The following is a 21,308-nucleotide window of genomic DNA, read 5'->3' as shown; positions in this document are numbered from 1 at the left end:
ACAGAGAAAGACTTTGTTCAGGACTATGTGCAAGGTTCAAGGAAAATGATGTCAAATGATAATTGATAGTGGCAGTACTGATAATTTGGTCTCTGCAGAAGTTGTAGAGAAGTTAAAATTAAAGAAAAAGAAGCATCCAACACCTTACAAGGTGTCATGGCTTCAAAAGGGACATCAATTGTTAGTAAATGAATAGTGTGAAGTGGAGTTGCAGTTGGGAAAATACAAAGACAAAATTCTGTGTGATGTGATGCCTACGGATGTGTGTCACATATTGCTAGGAAGACCTTGGCAGTATGACAGAGGAGCTATGCATGATGGGAAAAAGAACACATACAAATTTGGTAAAGATGGTGTTAATCATACATTACTACCTATGGAAGAGGAGGATACATCAAGAAAATTTGATCCAAAGACCCTATTGCTTAGTGGAAAGGAATACCTGTAGCAGATTGAAGAGGATGAGGTATATTTTGCATTGATTTGAAAACCCAAGGTAATAATGACTTCCACTAAATTTTTTGATTTTCCAATTGAAATTCAAGAGATGCTAGAGAATTATTGTGATATCATTGTAGATGATTTGCCTAATGGGTTACCACCCATTAGAAAAATTAGTCATCATATAGATTTGATTCTAGGAGCAAATCTACCAAATAAAGCAACTTACAGGATGACTCCCACAGAAAATGAAGAAATTAGAAAACAGGTGCAGGAACTGTTAGATAAAGCACTGATTACAGAGAGTTTGAGTCCTTGTGCAATGCCAACAGTGCTGAGTCCAAAGAAACATGGAGGCTAGAGAATGTGTACTGATTCAAGTGTCATCAACAAAATAACAATCAAGTACATATTTCCTTTACCTAGAATTGAAGATTTGATGGATTGTTTAAGTGGAGGTAGATATTTTACAAAGTTGGATTTAAAAAGTGGTTATCATCAAATAAGAATTAGAGAAGGAGATGAATGAAAAACATCTTTTAAAACAAATGAAGGACTGTATGAATGGATGGTAATGCTTTTTGGGTTATCAAATGCTCCTGGTACATTTATGAGGCTAATGAATGAAATGTTGAAAGAATTTGTTGGTAAATTTGTAATAGTATATCCGGATGATATATTAGTTTACAACAGATCTAAAGAGGAACATATGAGACATCTGAATTATGTCTTATAGAAGTTGCAACAAGAAAAGTTGCTGTTAAATTTAAAGAAATGTTCATTCACGAAGGAAGAGTTGGTATATTTGGGCTTTCTTGTTTCTACTGATGGATTAAAGATGGATCTAGAGAAGATAAAGGCAATCATGGAGTGGCCTTCACCAAAAAGTGTTATTGAGGTAAGAAGTTTTCATGGTCTTGCTAGTTTTTATAGGAAATTCTTAAGGAATTTTAGTAAGATCAATGCTTCTATTATTGACACTATCAAGAAGGATAATCAGCCATTTAAATGGATTCCTTAAGCAGAAAAGAACTTCCAACTATTGAAAAGAAAGATCATTGAGAAACCTATTTTGATTTTGCTTGATTTTAATAAACCTTTTCAAGTGAAATGTGATGCTAGTGGAGAAGCTATTGGTAGTGTATTAAGTTAGGAGGACAAACCTATAGCTTATTTCAGTGAAAAACTGAATGAGTCAAGGAAGAAGTATTCTTCTTATGACAAGGAATTTTATGCAGTTGTATAGTCATTGAAGAAGTGGAGAAATTACTTGATGTCTAAGGAGTTTATACTTTATTTAGACAACCATGCATTGCAATACATTATGCAACAACCAAAGCTTAGTCAGAAACATGAAAAATGGGTAGAATATCTTCAAAGTTTTAATTTTGTATTGAAGCATATAACTGGCCAATAAAACAAGGTAGTAGATGCCTTAAGCAGAAAAAGCATTTTAGTTCAGGAAAGTCAAATTCAAGTGTTGAGTTTTGATTTTCTTACGGAATTGTATGAGAAAGATTTAGATTTTAAAGAGGCATTTGAAGCTTGTAAAAATCCTGTTTTTTTAGACAGAAGTAAGTGGCTGGATTTTTTCTTGCAAGAAGGGTCGTTGTTTAAAAGAAATCAGCTGTGCATACCGAATTGTTCTATGAGAGAAAATTTAATCAAGGAGAAACATAGTGGTGGACTTGGAGGTCATTTTGGTGCAGACAAGACTTATGAGCAGGTGAATTGATTTTATTTCTGGCCGAAGATAAGATTAGAAGTGGAGAAGTATGTGAAAAATTGTAAAGTCTATCAGTATGCAAAGGGAAGGAACCAAAACACAGGTTTGTATGTTCCATTACCTATTCCAGATAGACATTGGGATATGGTAAGTATGGATTTTGTTTTGGGTTTACCAAAAACTCAAAGGGTAATGACTCAATTTATGTTGTGGTAGACAGATTTTCTAAAATGGCACATTTTATTCCATGTTATAAAACCAGTGATGCTACTCACATTGCTAATCTGTTTTTTAAGGAGATTGTAAGGTTGCATGGGTTACTAAGAGAATTGTTTCAGACATGGACACTAGATTTGTTGGTCATTTCTAGAGGACATTGTGGAAGAAGCTTGGTACTAAACTGAGTTTCAATTCAGCTTATCATGCTTAGACTGATGGAAAGACTGAAGTGGTAAACAGAAGCTTGGGTAATCTTTTGTGAAGTCTTGCAGGTGAACATCCAAAACAATGGGATGAAATATTGGCACATGTTGAATATGCTTATAATGATTCTCGTAACAGGAGTATAGGGCAGAGTCCATTCCATATAGTTTATGGAATGCAGGGACTTGGGAAAATATGAGATGGGAAGTGCTAAAGGAGAAGATTTTTCTTCAAAGATTCAAGCAATACATGAACAGGTAAAACAACAGTTACAGGACAACAACATAAAGTACAAAAGAAGAGAAGATTTGAAGAAGAGGGAAGTTAATTTTGAGGTTGGAGATTTGGTTTTAGCACACCTGAGGAAGGAAATATTTCCAAAAAGGGAGTATAACAAGTTGAAATTTAAGAAAATTGGACCATGCAGAATCTTGAGGAAATTTTCTGCAAATGCATATGAAATTGAATTACCCCCTGATATTGGAATATCTCCAATTTTCAATGTTGCTGATTTTTACAGGTATGAAAGTGGAAATGTAGATGATATAGCAGAAGGCAGGGAAGAACAAGAGGTTGATTGGGTAAAACAGTTACCAACAGCAAAGGAATTGTAGCCAGAACAGATATTGGACAAGAGATTGTATAAGAAGACAAGGGGACAAGAGTATTTTCAGTATTTGGTCAAATGGAAGGATCAACCAATTGCTGATGCTACCTGGATGATAGATGCCATCCTATAGAAGTCGGGAAATTCTGTAGAAGAGCTCATGGACAGGAACCCATGAAGAATTTTGTCCTTAGAAGTTTGATGCAGGATCATGAGGCTTGAAGACAAAAGGCTTCGATTTTATTCCAAAAATCCAAAAAATGTTTACAAGCAAAGGAGTAGGATCTTTAGTTGTCACTTTAAAAAGTTTTCTAGATATGATTTGAGCTAGAATATAGGGATTTGAATGATTTTGTAATTAATTCAAGTACTTTAGACTTAGTTGAGGTTCTTGAGGAGAATAACATGTAGAGTAGGTATTATCTAGGGTTAGACATATTCGATCCATTGATTGAGGATCTGATGGTTTATATGTCCTGGTATTTATGTAAGTTTTGAATTATTGTAATGGGATTTGGATGGATTTGACTGTGGAATATTAGACTGAGAAATTGAAATATCTCTGTGTCTCTATGTATTTTGTGGATGAATGGTCAATCCCCAAGGATTGAATTTCTTTCGGAATTTCTCTGAGTTCTATTAATTTATAGTTTGGCCTTTTAAAGTTTGATTTCATATAATTTTGTGTTTAACGTGTTTAAATATTCATTTCCCATGTTTTGAAGTAATTTGGTTGTGTTTCGAAGTCCCGGAGAATATAACGTAGAACCAGTCTAAACCTGGCGGAAGTCCAATTTCTTGGCGGAACGAGGAAAACCCCAAGAAAAGTCGTGAGAAACCTTGGGAAATGACCTGAACCATCTGATCGACAGGCACAGATCTAATGGTAATCGCGTCGAAAAGTGAATGAAGGTTAATATAATTTTTGGACGTGATATGTTATGAATTGTAGTTTAATCCTTTGAGTTCTGAATCAATCGTAGTTGCCCGCTTGAAGGAGGCCGATCCAATGACAATCACATGGTTAACATGCACAGGATTTAATTTGGAAATTGGACACGATATTATATAAATTGTGATTTAATCTGTTGAAGTGCAGATCAATTATAGACGTTCGCTGTGAAGTGACGAGATCCGACTGATATCGCGTCAGAAGAAGCACAAGACTTAATCCAGATTTTGGACCCAAGAAATTATAAACTGCGGCTTGGTTTCCTTTCGATTCTATGAGAAAGGTAGATATTTGTGGAAAAGACGGACTCGAGAAGTTTATGAATGTCTTTGTCATTTCCTTTCGGTTCCGTGGTAAGTGAAGTTCTACCATATTTTGGGTAATTTTAACAATTCTGTTGTATTAGTAGAATAACAACATTTAGAGGCAGATGACTGAAACTGCAAAGGAAATCCAAGGAGAACTTCCACCTGCACTTGAAGAGATCGTTACTGGATTTGAACGATTGTCACTCACACCTGCAACCAGACCACCACATCGGCTACATATTTATTCCATTGGGCTAGGTTATGGGCATTTATTGGTCTTGGTTTTGGAATGTTTGTCTTGACATAATCCAACAATCCATTGTCATCAATAGCTACCTCCATGTGATCCTTCTAGGTAATGAAATTTGCGCTGACTACCAAGGCATACTCTAATCTCAGTCCATTAAAGGTCGTTATCCCAACTCTGAGGAAATCCTACTACATTGAAGTTGGAAATTCGATCCTCTTGACGAACAAATTTGAAATTCGTGTTGTAATGTAAATCCTACTTTGATACCATGTAGAAATTTTGTGATAGAATTGCAACTTCTCAAGAAATTTAATCTAAATCAAGAGACATAATTCTACTCTACTGCTCTGTGGAAACTAATTCACAATTTAGAACAACATTAGCAAACATGGATCAATCACATACAAAAGTACATAAATGTATATAGGGGAAACCAATTGGTAAAACCCCCTTAAGCTTGCTTACCTTAATCAGATGAATAAATAATATATTACAATTGCTAGTTCCAACTCTGGGCTCAACCTGCAAAAGAATAATTGTTATCTCTACCGACTGAGAACTTTTGGCCAACACTTAGCCACTTTATGCATCAACCAACTTCCTATTTTCTTGCACGAATCCTAAGGAAATTAACCCCTATTATTTAGGAATTTCCTCCAAATTGATTGCGTAATTCCCAGGGATTGATCACTCATTGCATGCAACAGCTGTACACTCAAAATTAGTCTACGACTGATGTTACACTTCCTTGGAATCTCCACCACAACAAAACAATTCAAATTCCTTGCATGCATGAGCTATTTTTTTGGTTGATTGATCAATTAATTGGATAATTTTTGAGTTAGAATGTTTTCCCGCTGCACAATTGACCTCCAACTAGTTCTATTAATTGTTAGAACTAGTTTATCTGAGTACAAATGGAAATAACTGAACTGGATTGCTATAAATTAGCAATCACACATGCATAACTGAACTCCAAGCTCTCTAAATTGAATTTACTAAGCTAACTGAGTGACAAGAGCCATGCCACCTCAGTTAATTGCCTCCAAGTTGCCTATTGATGTGGAAATTTCGAATTTTATCAATTTGACCAAGGAAAAGTCAAATTGAGCCTTTATTGCTACACTTATCAACACCTCAAGCCAACTCAACTACTTCATCTCCAATCATCATTTTGGACTAAGGCATCCAATCAGATTTCGACGTGCTGGATTATCTGAAGGAAAACTTGTTTTTGGTTTTGATCTTTCTGTATCTCTAAATCACGTCTATTTGTATATGGTCACTAGTCTACAATTATTGTCTAGTTGTTTGTCTATACTGGTCTACGTGGTTTATATCATGATTAGCTATATGTCAAAGCCATTTTTTTTGTTCCTACAACTTTCTAGTTTATCCATAGTCTCAATCATGTAAATCCACAAAATTGCCATGGCTCCTAAGCAACACAATTTGGAGATGGAAATTTTGTAAAAACTATAAACTTTTTGGTATTAATAGAAATCCAATTTGGAATTTACATAGAAAAGAAAGAGAACGGTGTTGGAAATATATGGGTTATCGTCGAAATTTAGCAATAGTTTAAAAACCAAACATTGGAACTATGTTATCCTTATAATGTGTGCGACAATCTGGTGGGGTGACAAACAACTGTTTTAGTAGGCTTTGTTTCACTTGACCAACATGAGCACTTGGAAAGGATGATGTGTAACTTGTGAGAGAGGTTTTTTGGGGTCATTAGCTTTTACATTAGATAAACAATTAGTTAATCAAATTAGAAGTGTCATTTATTTATTTTTTTTTTTATTTGTTAAATTAATAATTTAAAATATTGTTAATAGTTAATTTATCAATTGTTTTTCTATTTCATCTTTATTTGTTAAGTAAATATATATTCTAATTATTAATTCATTAATTTATAATGTTTTAAGGCATTTAATTTCAATGTTTTTTTAGGAATATAAAATTTTTCGTGAGATTGTGTATTTTTGTTATTTAAAATATGTTTTTGAATGTATTAATGGATTCAATGTCCTCAAAATTTTTGGGACATTTGAAACAAATATCTATATATATATATATATATATATATATATATATATATTTAACAAAATCGGTTGCTGTGTTATATTTCCGAAAAAAGAAGGGAGACTAAGCTCCTGAAGTACATGCTGAGATGCCAAGAAGAGCTAGGAAAGAAGGAGTTACAGGTTAAACAAAATTCCTCCTTGATCCTGCCCTTTGGGTTTTTAAAAAACAAAGACCAAAGATAAATCCTAACAAACTGAAGTAACAGATAGCAACATTTACAAAGCATAATCAATCTATACTGACGTGTCAAGCAGTGGACTCTTCAGGGTTGTCGTCGACGCCGTCTTGCTTCATGCTTGATGAACTTTTTGGAACTACATTTTTCTTTTCCATCATGTATTTCAAAATTTCAATGGATTCTTCCACATGACTGCACCTATTGGAAAGCTGGTTGAAATGTTCATGTAGAGAAGAGATTCTATGGTAGAGAAAGTTAATGTCAGCTGCATATTTCTCACTGATAATATGATTTTGACTGTCAATATTGTCTTCCAAGGCCTTTTGATGGGTTCGGACTTGCTCCAGCTCAGCTTGGAGATGTACACAGTGAAGACAATCCTCACTTCTCACCATAGGAACAAAATGAGAAGAAGATAATGAAGAGGGGTCCAAGAACTGAGCCAGAAACGCGGTGCCAAGGGACGGACTGAGAATAAGGAAACCGAGACTATGGATATCGATAGAAGGATAAAGAAGCGAGAGGGAGACGCTGGAAATAGAGAGTAAAGTCGGGACCTCAAACCTGCAAGAGAATAATTGCAAGGGAAAGGAGGATACAGAGTGAGAGATAGAAGGGAGGTGAGCGTATAAGAACGAAGGGAGGTGCAGGGGAGTCATCAGAGAGGAGAAGAGGAAAGTTGGGGGATGAGGGAAGTCATGGGAGGGAGAACACAGATGCAGTATAGGGGTCATGAAGTGAAATAAACCGACAGAACTCATGATTACGAAAATGGGAAAGGGATTTTATGAAAGAACACGGATCTCAAAGTAGATTGAGTCTTTGGAATGGATCATGAGGATCTTGGACCAGTTCCTTATGTCAGGGTTCTCTGATTTGCAAATTTGGAAAAGACAAAGGTGACTTGATGTCATGGCAAGTATTGATGTGATTCCTCATCATTGCAACGTAGGCTGCCCATTGTTCTATTACATGCCCTATTGGTGATAAGGTCAATATCCTTGTTGAAAGTGCGAAGGATGTGGTGGAAACTCAGGGCAATGAAAGGTTGGCTCAAAATTTGGTACCTGCTGATGGACTGTTGTAAGAAAACGTTGGGCGAATCTCTGTTCTGGGCCATAAGGCTGATGACAACTGCTGAATCTCCAAAGATAAAGGCAGTGTCTATACCGATTTTGCTGAGCTGAATGAGGCCTTGATAAAGAGCTAAAGCCTCAACCCTGTTGTTGGAAATATTCCCAAGCCCCCATTCATACGAGATTATATGATCCCCATTGGCATTGAAAGTAACTCCACCTGCTCCAGCAATCCCGGGATTCAATTTTGAAGCGCCATCAGAAAAAAGATAATAAGTGTTGCAGTTTTTAAGCCATGTTGCAAATTCTTCCTCCTTGAGTCTAATTTTCCATTTGTGATACATTTTGTTTTGCCTGCTGCAGGTGATGGTACCAATCTAATTGCTGTTATTTTTGTCTAGAATATAACCGATGAAATTTCACTCTTCAACATTGAGATCAGTGATGTCTATGTTTTTGTAGTTTTTTACTGAAATAGTTTCCAAAGTAAGACTCCTTGCTTTATTGCAGAGATTTCTCGTGATTGAATCCTTGTCCTTAAACACTTTACAATTTCGAGCAAGCCAAATGGACCACAACATAGTGTAAGGAAGGGTTTCCCAGACCCTTTTTACAATGTTGTGTTTTCTTTGTTGCCATGGATAATTTTTTCTCCATTGATGAATAACCTCTCCTATGGAGTCTTGATCATTCCAAGGAATGAGATTGTTATAGGATATACTTCTCCAGCAGGCATTAACAAAAGGACAGGCAACGAAAAAATGTTGTATAGATTCTTCGGCAACTTGACAATTAGGATAGCGTGAAGGGCCAATGATACCACGCTTCTGAAGGTTTTCAGTAGTGAGTATTTTCCCTTTAAGGGGTGTCCATAGGAAGAATTTAATTTTGGGTAAGGCTTTAGATTTATAGACCATTTTCTAGTGGTTCCAAATGGTCATGGGGTGATAGTTGTTGCAGATGTATTTGTGAGCAAATTGGACTGTATAATTTGAACCTGATGGGTCCCAGTGAAATACATCAAGTTCATTATTTTTTATTGGAGCTATACCGTGAAGATGGGCTTGAAGAGCATGAAGACTAGCCATGAGATCATTGGGAATGGCTGGGAATGTCCACCCTATCCATGATTGGGAATGGGTATCCCACAGGGAGATTTGGTCCAGGTGTTGAATTCCTATACTATTAAGATAGGCGAGAATGGGAATGACTCCATCTTGACTGTTTAATGGCTGCCTGCCCATTATTTTATCTGATCCAATGTTAATATCAACACCTCCTTTAGGAACTTTAGAGGTATTATGGATCATGAGAGGAATTGCTCTTTTGCATAAACACCAAATTTTGGAGGAATCTCTGATAGGGATATCTTGTTCAAGAAGCTGCTGCCTTGCAAAATTTAAATATTTGACTTCCAGCACCTGTTTCCACCAAGTAGAGAGGCCAGTGATAAGTCTCCAGACAATCTTGCCTCCAAAGGAAAGATTAAGAAATTTGGGGGATCTAATTCCAAGACCATCTCTGTCTTGAGATTGGACGACTTGCTTCCAATTAACTAGATTTAATTTCTTTTTGTCATTTTTCCCTCCTTGCCATAGGAATTGGCGGAGGATGACTTCCATTTTATAATGAAAAGAGGCTGGAGCTTGGAGGAGAGAGAATTGATATAGTGGCAAGGAGGAGATACCTGATTTGAGGAGGATTAAGTGGCCAGCTGGGTTGAGCGAGATGGTACCCCAACGCTGTACCTTTCTCTTCATCTTGTCAATAACAATGTCCCAAACTTCTACCTTCAAAGGACCTAAACTTATTGGCAAGCCCAGGTAAGTGAAGTGAGTCCAATCATAATTGCAAGAGACCCCAAAGATAGTGGCAATGTTGTGTAGAACCTGTGCTGTAGTATTCCATCCATATATGCAACTTTTCCGCTAATTGACCAGTCCACTCAAATATCTCATGTATTTGTCTAAAAGAAGCTTAAAGCACCGGGCTATTATCATGGAAGATCCTCCAATTAACAAGGCGTCATCAGCGAATTTAGAGTGGTTAATGTTCTTTACACCATTCCCAAATTTTATTCCAGTAATGAGACCAAATCTCTGCTTGAAGTCCAGGGCTTTGCTAAAGGATTTGGCCATCAGAATAAAGAGATAAGGTGAAAGGGGACAACCTTGTCTAAGACCTCGTAATGATTGAAAAGTAGTTCCAGGTCATCCATTAACAAGAGGAGAGATCCAGGGCCCTGAGATGCAAGCTTTGATGAGATTTAAAAAGGCTGCATCAAATCCCATCTTTTTTAAAATAGCTAGGAGGAAGGTGTGCCTTACTCTATCAAAGGCATTGGCTAGATCATGTTTAAGGATAAATCCTTTCTCATTTCTAGTTTGGCTCGAATGAATAGCTTCTTGGACGAGGAGGATAGAATCAGTAATTTGTCTATTAGCCAAAAAACCCCCTTGGTTCTTAGAGATGAGAGAAGGGAGAAAGGATTTAAGATGAGAAGCAAGGATTTTGGTTAGAATCTTGTAGGATGAATTGTAGAGGGAGATGGGCCGGAATCGATAAAAGGAGGATGGTCGATTTTCTTTGGGAAAGAGGGCTAAATGTGTGGCATTGGTGTGACCGCTGATTTTTCCTTTCCTCTGAACCCATTTAAACATTTTGATCAGATCTCTTTTTATGATTTCCCATAAGGCTCGATAAAAGCAAATGGGGAAGCCATTAGGTTTCGGTGCTTTGTTTGACTGGAGAGTCCAAATGGTTCTTCTTATCTCCTCCTAGTCAATTTCCTTATTCAAGGTGTCGTTCATTTCCTTACTGATGTCGTTAGGAAGATATTGAAGCAGGTCTGCATAATCCTCTTCATCTATTGTTTTAGTTAGGAGGTCTCGGTAATGGTTTGTAGTAGCCTGTCTGATGGCTTCTTGGGTGTTTTGAAGGTTACCTTCAGCATCCAAAATTGAGCTTACAGTATTTCTTATTTTTCGAACTGTACTCTGTTTATGAAAAAATGTTGTATTTTTGTCCCCCCCTGCAACCAAAGTTGCCTCGACTTTATCCTCAATTTTGCTTCCTCTTCTCTGTTTACACGGCAAAGTTGAAAATATAGGTCGCTTTCTTGCTCTTTTTTCTCTTGAGTGAGGCCATGCTCTTCTATTTTCTTTTGGATGATGTTTAAGGTAGTTTTGATCTTCTTTTTGGTCTTTTCGAGCTCCTTATAGCTGATTTTCACCCATTCTTTTATCGCCTGTTTGGTGTTTCTCAACTTGCACTCCCAAATGAATCTGGAAGAACCTTCAACATGCAGACTCCACGATTTTTCCACAATGTCTTTAACTGATGGAATACAGTTCCAGAGGGAACTGTACTTAAACGGAATGGGTCCGTGTGGGCAGAGCTTTTCCAGAATTAGAGATATTTGATAATGGTCGGAAGCTGAGCAAGGAAGGATGTTAGCGTACCCAACAGAGAAGGAAGAAAGAAGCATGACGTTGATTAGAATTCTGTCCAATCTCTCCATAATATTGCCTGTACCTAGCCTGGGGTTGCTCCAAGAATATCTCCTATTTTTTGGAATAATATTAATGAGGTCATGGTCATGCATAATGTCTTCCAGCTGAGTTCTGAAGGGATCCAAGGAGAAACTTCCTCCTCTTTTCTCGTTATCATGAAGAATAAGATTGAGATCTCCTCCTAATATGATATTGGTGTTTTATTCTGTATCCATGCTAGCTTTGAGGTCCTACTAATAGTGCTCCTTATCCCTGAAATGATTAGGAGCATAAATGTTGTATATGACTATAATTTGTTGATCTTCTTTGTTTTCTAAAACTATTTGGATCCAGTGCTGGTTAATAATTTCCGATTTGTAATTCCATATGTTATGATTCCAGAGTGTAGTGATTCCTCTGGAGGCTCCTCTGGATTCACTGATGCTTCCTTTGTACTGCCTGTTCTGTTCAATGATTTTAATCATTTCCTGCTGGCTTTGCTTTGTTTCCTGTAACAAAAGGATTCCTGGTTTTTCACAATGAATAAGATCTTTCAGGGCTGCAACTTTGGAGGGGTGCCCTATACCCCTACAATTCCAAGATAAGATTTTCATCATTGGGAATGTGGGGTGTGGAGAGGTGCTCGCCCCCCTTGGTCCTTGTGTGTTGTCTCTTTTTCATGCTGTCCTAGGATGTAAGATTCAATTGGGTTTTGAATACCCATTACTATGTCTTTTTGGGCATTCTCATCTCTATGTTGCTTTGCAGATTTTCTACCTGGACCGGGTTTCTTAAGAGAGTCACTGGAGGCTCCATGATCTTTGGATGAGCTCCTGGTAATCCTGGAGAGAGGAGGTTCAAGGGAAATTTGGGAGGGGATAACCAGGGGAGGGGAAGGTTCAGAGGCAGCTGAAAGAATCAAGGGAGGGAGAGAGGGATCCAAGGAAGGAGCATCAGAGGGGGATAAAACCGAGAAGGGATTGGAGGTAGAAGGGGGCAAGGGAGGGGAGAGGGAGGGAAGGGAGGATAGGGGAGGGGAGGAAGAGGAGGGGCGGGAAATCTTAGAGGCAGGGGGGTCAACTTTAGGAGGGGATTTGGATGAGGGAGCTGACTTCTTTTTTTTGACTATTTCCCACTGTTCTTCTTGTGGGCCGTTTTCAACATCAACAAGAGAGGGACAATGATTGGCGAAGTGGCCGTATTCATGACATACCTTACATTTGAATGGAATTTTCTCATAGTCGAGCTGCTGAATATGGCTCCAGTCGTCCACTTTGAGCTTGATGGCTTCAGGTAGGCCTTTTCCAAGATCCACTTCCACACAAATTCGCGCACATGCTTGCATATTATCCTTTGGCTCGCTGCGATCAATGTACTTGCCAACAACATTTCCAATTGCACGAACTGATTCATCTCCCCAGCAGTGAAGAGGGAGATGAGGGAGCCTGACCCAAACAGGGACAACGCTGGGAACATCCAGTTTCGGATCAAAATCTGGGGTCCATTTATTTAGGTACAGGCCTCTGGAGTCCATGAAGTAAGGCCCGTTCCTAAAGATTAAATCCTTATCTTCTTTAGATTCAAAGTGGAAGGTAAAGTACCCCTTTCCACAAAATCTAATGGAGATTTTACCTTGTATTTTGTCGGACCAGTTCCTTTCAACCCATCGTTGCACAGTTTTTGGAGATGGCCAGAGGCCCGTGAATTGTTCGATGAGACCTTTTTCTGCGAGGGAGAGGGCTGCCATGCGAGGAAGGGCTGGAGGTAGGTTAACTTCTTGAAGAATATCCAACTTTTTAAGAAATTTTGATACTGTTGGACGAGGGCATTATGGAGGCAGATATTTTACAAGCGCTGAGAAGGCCTGCTGAGGATTGATCGAACATGAGGGCCGAGGGTCAAGAATTCACGTAGCAAGAAGGGAAGGGCGCGTGCAATAGCAGCGGGAGCCTGCTATCTTTTTTTCATTTTTTGACATTTGAAACATATTGCCAAGCAAAAAATGTTTCATTGTTAGACTACCCGTTATCAATAAATCAACTAATATGCCCTAATCACTAATCAATTAACTACCTAATTTTCTAAGAGACGTGTTCTAACTAGCTTTGCTATTATAATTAGGTGAAATTAGATAACTTCAATAATTTGTTACTTAAAAATATATCAGTATGGATTCATATTAACCACTAATCTATGTTTATGAGAAAAAGTTTTTCGGTGTAAATCACATGATATTTCATTTGTCAACACGTTTCGAACCAACGAGTGTGGTTCATCGCCAGGACAAGTTGAAGAATCAGATCATGGCTACATATTAAATAGGGAGAGCAGATCATCAAACGACTAGGTTTGACTGAAAAACGGTTATACTGAAAAACGACTATATTAGATCATACTGGAAAAACGGCTAAGATTGACCAAGAACGACTAGAATTTGACTATTCAAGATGTATAATTATATAATACTATTATGCTAAAACAAACATTATTTTAATATCTATCATATGTTATTTAAGTGAAAAGTTAACTATATTTGAGTTAACTAGGGAATATTTATAATAAAATTGCTTGAAATGTTAACATATAATAATATATCTAGGGAAAGTAATTGTTAGTAATCGAAAGGATTTAATAATAACTAATAATAATTAATATTATATTATTATTATAATAATGTTCTAATATAAATTTAATAGTAAGGCTATTTAACTGGAATAAGTATTAATAGATTTAGGGATATTAGTAAAAGTAAGGATTTAATATTAACACAAATAATATTAATTATTGTTATACTATATATACTAGATCATATAGATTAGTCATTAAAAGGGAATATCTATATTAATATTTAACATATATTAAAAATAATATTAGTTATAGTAATAGTGTTATTCTTATTATTGATGTTTTATAATGTTTTTAATTAAAACTAACCAAACATCTCTCTCTCTCTCTCTCTCTCTCTCTATATATATATATATATATATTAATTTTTGTTTTTATATTATGGTTGATATTTATGTCACAATACTTGCTGGACATAACCTTTGAAGTCTGATATGAGGTCAACTTAAAATTTATTAAGGTTTGTTTAGGTTTGAGCAAGTTCAACTTATCTTCTTTATCTCTGTGTTCAGGTTTGTTAACAATGAATGTTGTTTATACTTTGTGTTTAGGTTTGGTAACATATAATGTCAAATAGACGTGCAACAATGACCAAACCACCAATCAGGCACATATTGTCTGGGCAAATGACGATGAGACATTTCATTACATCTAGGTAAATCATAATTTTTAGCTTGAGATTTTATGTGACGCGTGGCTTTGAAAATGATCGAAAAGAGTCCAAATGGCCAAAATACCCAAATGTTAAACTCTCTATTTGATAAACTACCATGCATGGAAAGATTAAAATGATGCATTACAAGTCTAACATAATACACAAAGTTTAATTCATACATAATATACTAGCCATTTCATTGAGAGGTGCAAGGAATGTCGAAAGCTCAAGAAGCCAGGAACATAAACACAAAGACATACAGGAAAAAATTTAAGTGTCGGCAAAAAAAAAATTCAAGTGCCTGAAGCCCCTAAGGAAATAAAATAAATCATTTGCCTCTCCCATATGACTTTATAGACCGTATATATGTCATGGTTGAAATGGATATATACATAAGAAAGTTAGTTAAAATCCAAATTCAAATTTGCAAAAATTGGCGCTCATTTTTTTTCTTCTCCCTCTATCTAATTTTTAAATTTAGTATCAAAATTCCTTCATTCTCAACTTCCCCTCTAGTTTTGATTTAATCAGTATCAAAATTTAGTTTCCTCCCTGCCCCTCATTCGTTCCTGTCCACAACCATCCATTTCGAATCCTAGGAGAGGAGGGCAACATAGACAGAACCAAGAAAATGTTTCTGGCTAGCAAGAAGAAGGAGTGGGGCAATGATAGTGGGAAAACAATGGCAGATCATCCCGCACCCTCTTCTCCTCCAACGACATTAGCCCTCTGCCATGTGAAGTTGGTCACTTGTCACTAAAATAATCATATTTGATTACATTACCAACTTCTCTCTACGTAGACCATATAGAAAACTATACAACTATTACAAAGTTGATGGATTGACCTTGTATTTTGTAGATGGATTTCCAATCCAAACAAAGGTATGGAGTTTTATGAATGTAAGAACTTTGTGTGTTTTTCTCCTTAGATATAATGATAATAGAAAATCACATTTTTTCTTTGTTTAAGAAAAATCCATTAATGAAAATAAGGAAGCTCTAATTTGCTAAGCCAAGTCTTGATGCACCAAGTCCCATGAACCTATGTAGTTTTTACTTTAGTTGGATCATCTTGCAACTCGATTTTATTTTTCCACACTCATTTTCCCAAATATAAAACATAAGGGCATCAAATGCAAATAGGTCAAAGAATATGTCCATGTACCATAAGAGTGTGATATGGTGAGAACATTAAATTTACAAAATAGTTGAAAATATGAAATATGTCTAAAGAATGTGATTCACTATGTATTGAATGTATTGTCATACAAATTGTTTAACGCCATGGCTTAAAACTCAAAAATTTCAAATCAAGGTTTATAGAAAATTGATTAAGGATTTGTTTCTCATTCTTATCCCATATTGGCACTAGATTGCACATTATTACTGAATATTACGTGCATAATATGTTATTAGAGGATGTTCGATTTATGTTTCTTATCCATTAAAACAATCTATCCAAATTTTTTATACTATCCTTTGTTTCTAATAAGATATGTTGTGATATTGTTTTTATTACAATATTAATGTAGTTGTTTCTACTTGAATATGGAACTCTAGATCAAAAGTTCCTCTTACAATGTTATTTATAAAACAAAATTTCCAAGTTTATCAAGGTTCAATTCATTTTTGATTTTTTAATTATAGCCTAAATTGTAAATAAATTATTCTTTATGATTTGAAAATCATTAAAAATCAATAAAAAGAAAAAGTTGTGGTTTGTTGCAAATACTAAAATTGGAGGGGAACTACAAGGCACACCAAGCAAACAAGGATCCACATAATTTTGATAACCTAGGGCTAAAGGTTTAGGGTTAATTTGTGAAGAGTTTCTAAATCTTACCATTATAGATCCATCTTAAACAATGATTTAGAAAGTGTCTAAAGGGATTAAATCTCTTGAGGCGCAAACCTCTTTTAGAGTGCAAAACTTAAAAAAAGATTTGCACCTTGAAAATTTTGATCCCTCTAGGCACTTGCTAGATACATGGTTAAGATGGACATTATTTTAATTGCATTTTTGAATGCATAAATCAATTCAACACCTTTAAAATCCATTTGGGCAATTGGATTATAGTCTACACAGCTTAACCTTACAACTCCAACAAATTTTTGCTTAATTTGACACAAAATTGACCAAAAGAACATACAGAAAAAAGCCCAAATCTCAAATAGTGAGAATACTTAAAATGTTTTAACCATAAGAATTTATTTTTTTCAATTGCTTTATATAATATATATTTACATAATTTTTTTAACCCATATATAATATATAAATAGTTTACATTGAAATATTTTAGTGAATATAAATATTGAAATATTTTATATATAAACCACATTGTTTATATTTTTTTTTATATTAATATATTTTTAAATACATATAAATATTACTTAATTTTATATATTGAAATATTTCATTTATCACTCACAATAATAATAATAATAATAATAATAATAATAATAATTATTATTATTATTATTATTTTTTTTTTATTATTATTATTAATTTTATTTTAAAAATTAAATAAATCATGCATTTCTCTTACTGCTTTTATTAAGAAATAATTAAATATTTTTACTTTCAATTAATTTTATTCTTTAAACATTAATATATTTTATTATAATTAACCTATTATTTTATTATGATTAACTTATAATAATAATAATAATAATAATAATTATTAGTATTATTATTATTATTATTATTATGATGTTAATTTTATTTTAAAAATTAAACAAATCAGGCATCCCTCTTAGTGATTTTATTGAGAAATAATTAAATATTTTGAAATAATTAAATATTTTTACTTTTAATTACTTTTGTTATTTAACTATTTTATTATGATTAACCTATTTGATATATTGATTAATAAATTTTTTTATATAATAATATTTTATTATGATTAATCTATTATATATAGAATTAATAAATTTTATTTATGTAATTAGATATAATAAACATTTATTTTTGTGATTTTACTTTATAACATTGCAAAACAAAAACACTTCCTTGGGGTACCAACTTATGGAATCTTGGGGAAGCAACTTCCTTGCTCACACCCCCCTTTCTTACCATAAACACTTGAAAATATGAAAATACAAGTGGAAAAAACAAAAAGAATGTTTCTCTTCCATTCTATAAACATTGAAAAATATATAGTGTTTTTTTCACTAAATAATAAATGGATATTTATTTATTGGAATCAATGATTTAAATTTCGAACATTAAAAAATGGAGTGATTTTTTTAAATAATAAACTTATTGATATTTATTTATTTATTTTAATTTTTTAGAACAAAGATGATGTGCAAAAATTAGAATTAATGATATGAATTTTGGAACTCATTTGAATCTTATATTTGAATTTATATTTAAGCAATGTGGTTTTGCTTTAGATAAACAAATACACAATAAAATTCCAAGTTAATTTTAAAACATGGTACTATTGAATTCTAAGACAAACTTTTCCTTCTTGTGTACAACATCTCTGCATATGATTCCCTCAGATATTTACTTCACTTGCATTTCATGGTACAATAGAGCTTACATAGTGGTGGAAATAGGCTTTCAATCATTAAATACACATAAACAATCATTGGGATCAAATTTATACATAAATCAAGTTTGATTGAAAACATGGAATGCTCTGTTCTTGATTCCAAATCCACTCAAATTTGAATGAAAACATGGAATACTCTGTTCTTGATTGTAAAGTCTCCCATCCAAGTTAATACCTCAAAAGAGATCTGCAATGTGGAAAAACAATCGAAAATCTAGAAAAAAATAAGAAACATGCTTTTTGAAAGAAAATATTTTTTTACAACGAATCAAATAGTTCCCAAGTAAGTACAGTATGAAATGCAACAAACATAGACATGTACAAACCAAAGGCTAAATAGAAAATGCTATCACCCCAATTTTGGGACTTAAACCCCAACAAAATGAAAGTTTCGGTTGTCAGTATCAGTTTGTTGCAGAATTGAGTAGGAGGTTGGAAGGCTTTGTGACAGCAGTGAGGATGTCGACATATGAAATAATTCCCACCAGACATTCATATTCTTCTTCGTCTTTCTTATGCTCAGTCACCCAGATATGCGTGGTGCGATGGGCCAACATCTGTGTCATCACGACAACTAGAGAATTCCAAGTCCTGTAGGTCATTGGTGCACGTCGACCTCTATGTGATCGAGTTCTTGTGCCTCTCTCTAACATACCACCATTTTTGAAATAGAGATTCACAAAATCCTGACATTTCGATGAGAACCTTCTTGTCAGGCCCCTCAACTTCTCTAGATCTAAGCCGTCTTCCTTCACCGTCATCAGTGTTAGTACTCCGTAAATTTCTCTAGGATGAGGAGAGAAATCCTAGAGGTAACCACAAACCTCTTTTAGGCTAAGGTCCACCCCCTAGTTTTGGAGAGGGCTCTCTTGCTATGTTCTACTATCAATCAACTAGATGAAGGATAGGATCTAGATTTTAGGCTGGTTATGATGATCAAAATATGGTTTAAAGTTTGATTGTCGATGGTAAGTGTAGAGGGTAGAACTACTTAGAACCAGAGCACATTGATAAATCCAAATGAATAAGGGATATGGTGCACTTGAAACAGTGGCAAGAAAGGCATACCTATTGGCAATCAGTCAAAACTTGTTGTAGTGGATGGATGAGTAAGATGAAAGAGAAGATTACTAACTGAGCATCAAGCCAAGGATGAGTTCAAATTTGTAAAAGAGGAAGATGATACATATATGACCAGTTCATTTAATCATAGCAACACATTGAATTCTGAAAAATCCCTTTGCAAACTTGATCATGAAGAAAATTTACAATATGGAATCATATATTTAAGCACATATCTGAAATAAAATACATATCATACACAATAGAAATGCATACCAATAGATATGACACAAGTATGACTATTCAGAATGCAATTGGCTTCTTCTATTCATTTGGAGAGAAAATACAAGTTGCAGAAAAATATAGTCTAGCCTCTAACACTCCTATTTCCAACCCCCTTTTCATCTTCTCACATCATTAAATACATTTCACATCATAAATATATCATGACTAGGTTCAATGGATGATATATCCATCAAATCACAATTTTTTTAATAAAAAATTACCTAAAGCGATCTTATATAACTTCTTTATCTTTTGAAGAGAAAAACATCGAAACTACTTTATATCAATCCCTTTATCTTATCTAGATATTTTCTTTTCATATGATCCTATCCTGACATTAAAAATCTCAAACTGATGATGAAAATAGGAAAAAGAAGATTTGGTTGTGCTGTGAACCAAAATTTCATCATTTTGTCAACAAAAACTACGAAAATGGGCCACCAAGTGAAGCATGTAACTCACAAATGGTAGCACCTGTGTAAAATCTAAGATAGGTTTTTGTAGAAGCTTGTTTTAAATAAACACCTCTCTTAGTTTATTTTAATCCTTCCCCAGATCCTAAAAAACTGTTCTGCAAAATCATGGCTAAAATAGAAAAATACACAGTCTGATAAATAGGCCTTGAAGATGCATTCGAAAATCATGATCGACGATACTTGTGAAGAAACTGGAAGTGGTTATTGTTATTTTTCCTATGATTGAGAAAAACCTCTTTCAGTTTTTTGAAATTTAGCTCCATGTGCTCGGAAACATGGTTTCAAAATGATAGTTAAAAGATGGTATTTTGTGCAGCGACTGTGTGGCTTGGAGTTTGCGCAATGACCTTCTTGCACATCAATTATGAATTATGAATTATGAGGATGGATTATAAATTTAGGGGGGTGTAATGGGATGATGATGTGGTTTGAATTGAGGGATGAAATGATGATAAATAGTGCATGGAAGGAGTACATAAAGGTGAACGATAAATTGTAAATGATGGACATATGAATGATGGACATGGGAATGGTAACATGGGGATATAATAGACACCACTAATAGACCTATAAAAATTTAACAAATGAAACTTGACCACTATGGTTTTAACTTGTGATAATCCCCTAGACTATGACATCAATGATCATAGGTTAAATTGACATACAAACCCCCAAAATGAATAGGAAGAGGCAAAGACATTTTGATACCTAGACCTTAGGACCCTAAAATTGGTTCCAATGGGAATGACAGTCTCCTGGTGAGGTGTCAAGAACAAAACCATTGACTAGTAGCCTAATTAGACCATTGGGCAATGGAGTCAAACATGAAAATTGAAAAATTAACCGACTAACTACAAACTGATTGAATGATTTAAATTTATAGATACATGTCTTTTGGATTAATCACATCATTAGGATTTGGTCGACATTTCAAACCAACTAATGTGGTTCATCCTCAGGACAAAGTGAAAAAATCATACAATATTCATGAGTAAATAGAAAGGATGCATCATTGCTCCAAGGGTAGACATTGAAAACTAGTTGTTGGAGATTAGTTAAACAGGTAAATAGAAATTCTAAAAAGTTAGAAAGGAATTATT

This window comes from Pinus tabuliformis, chromosome 9, assembly GCF_031772625.1.
Source record: "Pinus tabuliformis cultivar Carrire ecotype Pingquan chromosome 9, CPIR1, whole genome shotgun sequence".
NCBI classification, from domain to species: domain Eukaryota; kingdom Viridiplantae; phylum Streptophyta; class Pinopsida; order Pinales; family Pinaceae; genus Pinus; species Pinus tabuliformis.
The sequence above is the reverse complement of the archived record's forward strand: the minus strand, read 5'-3'. Positions refer to the sequence as shown.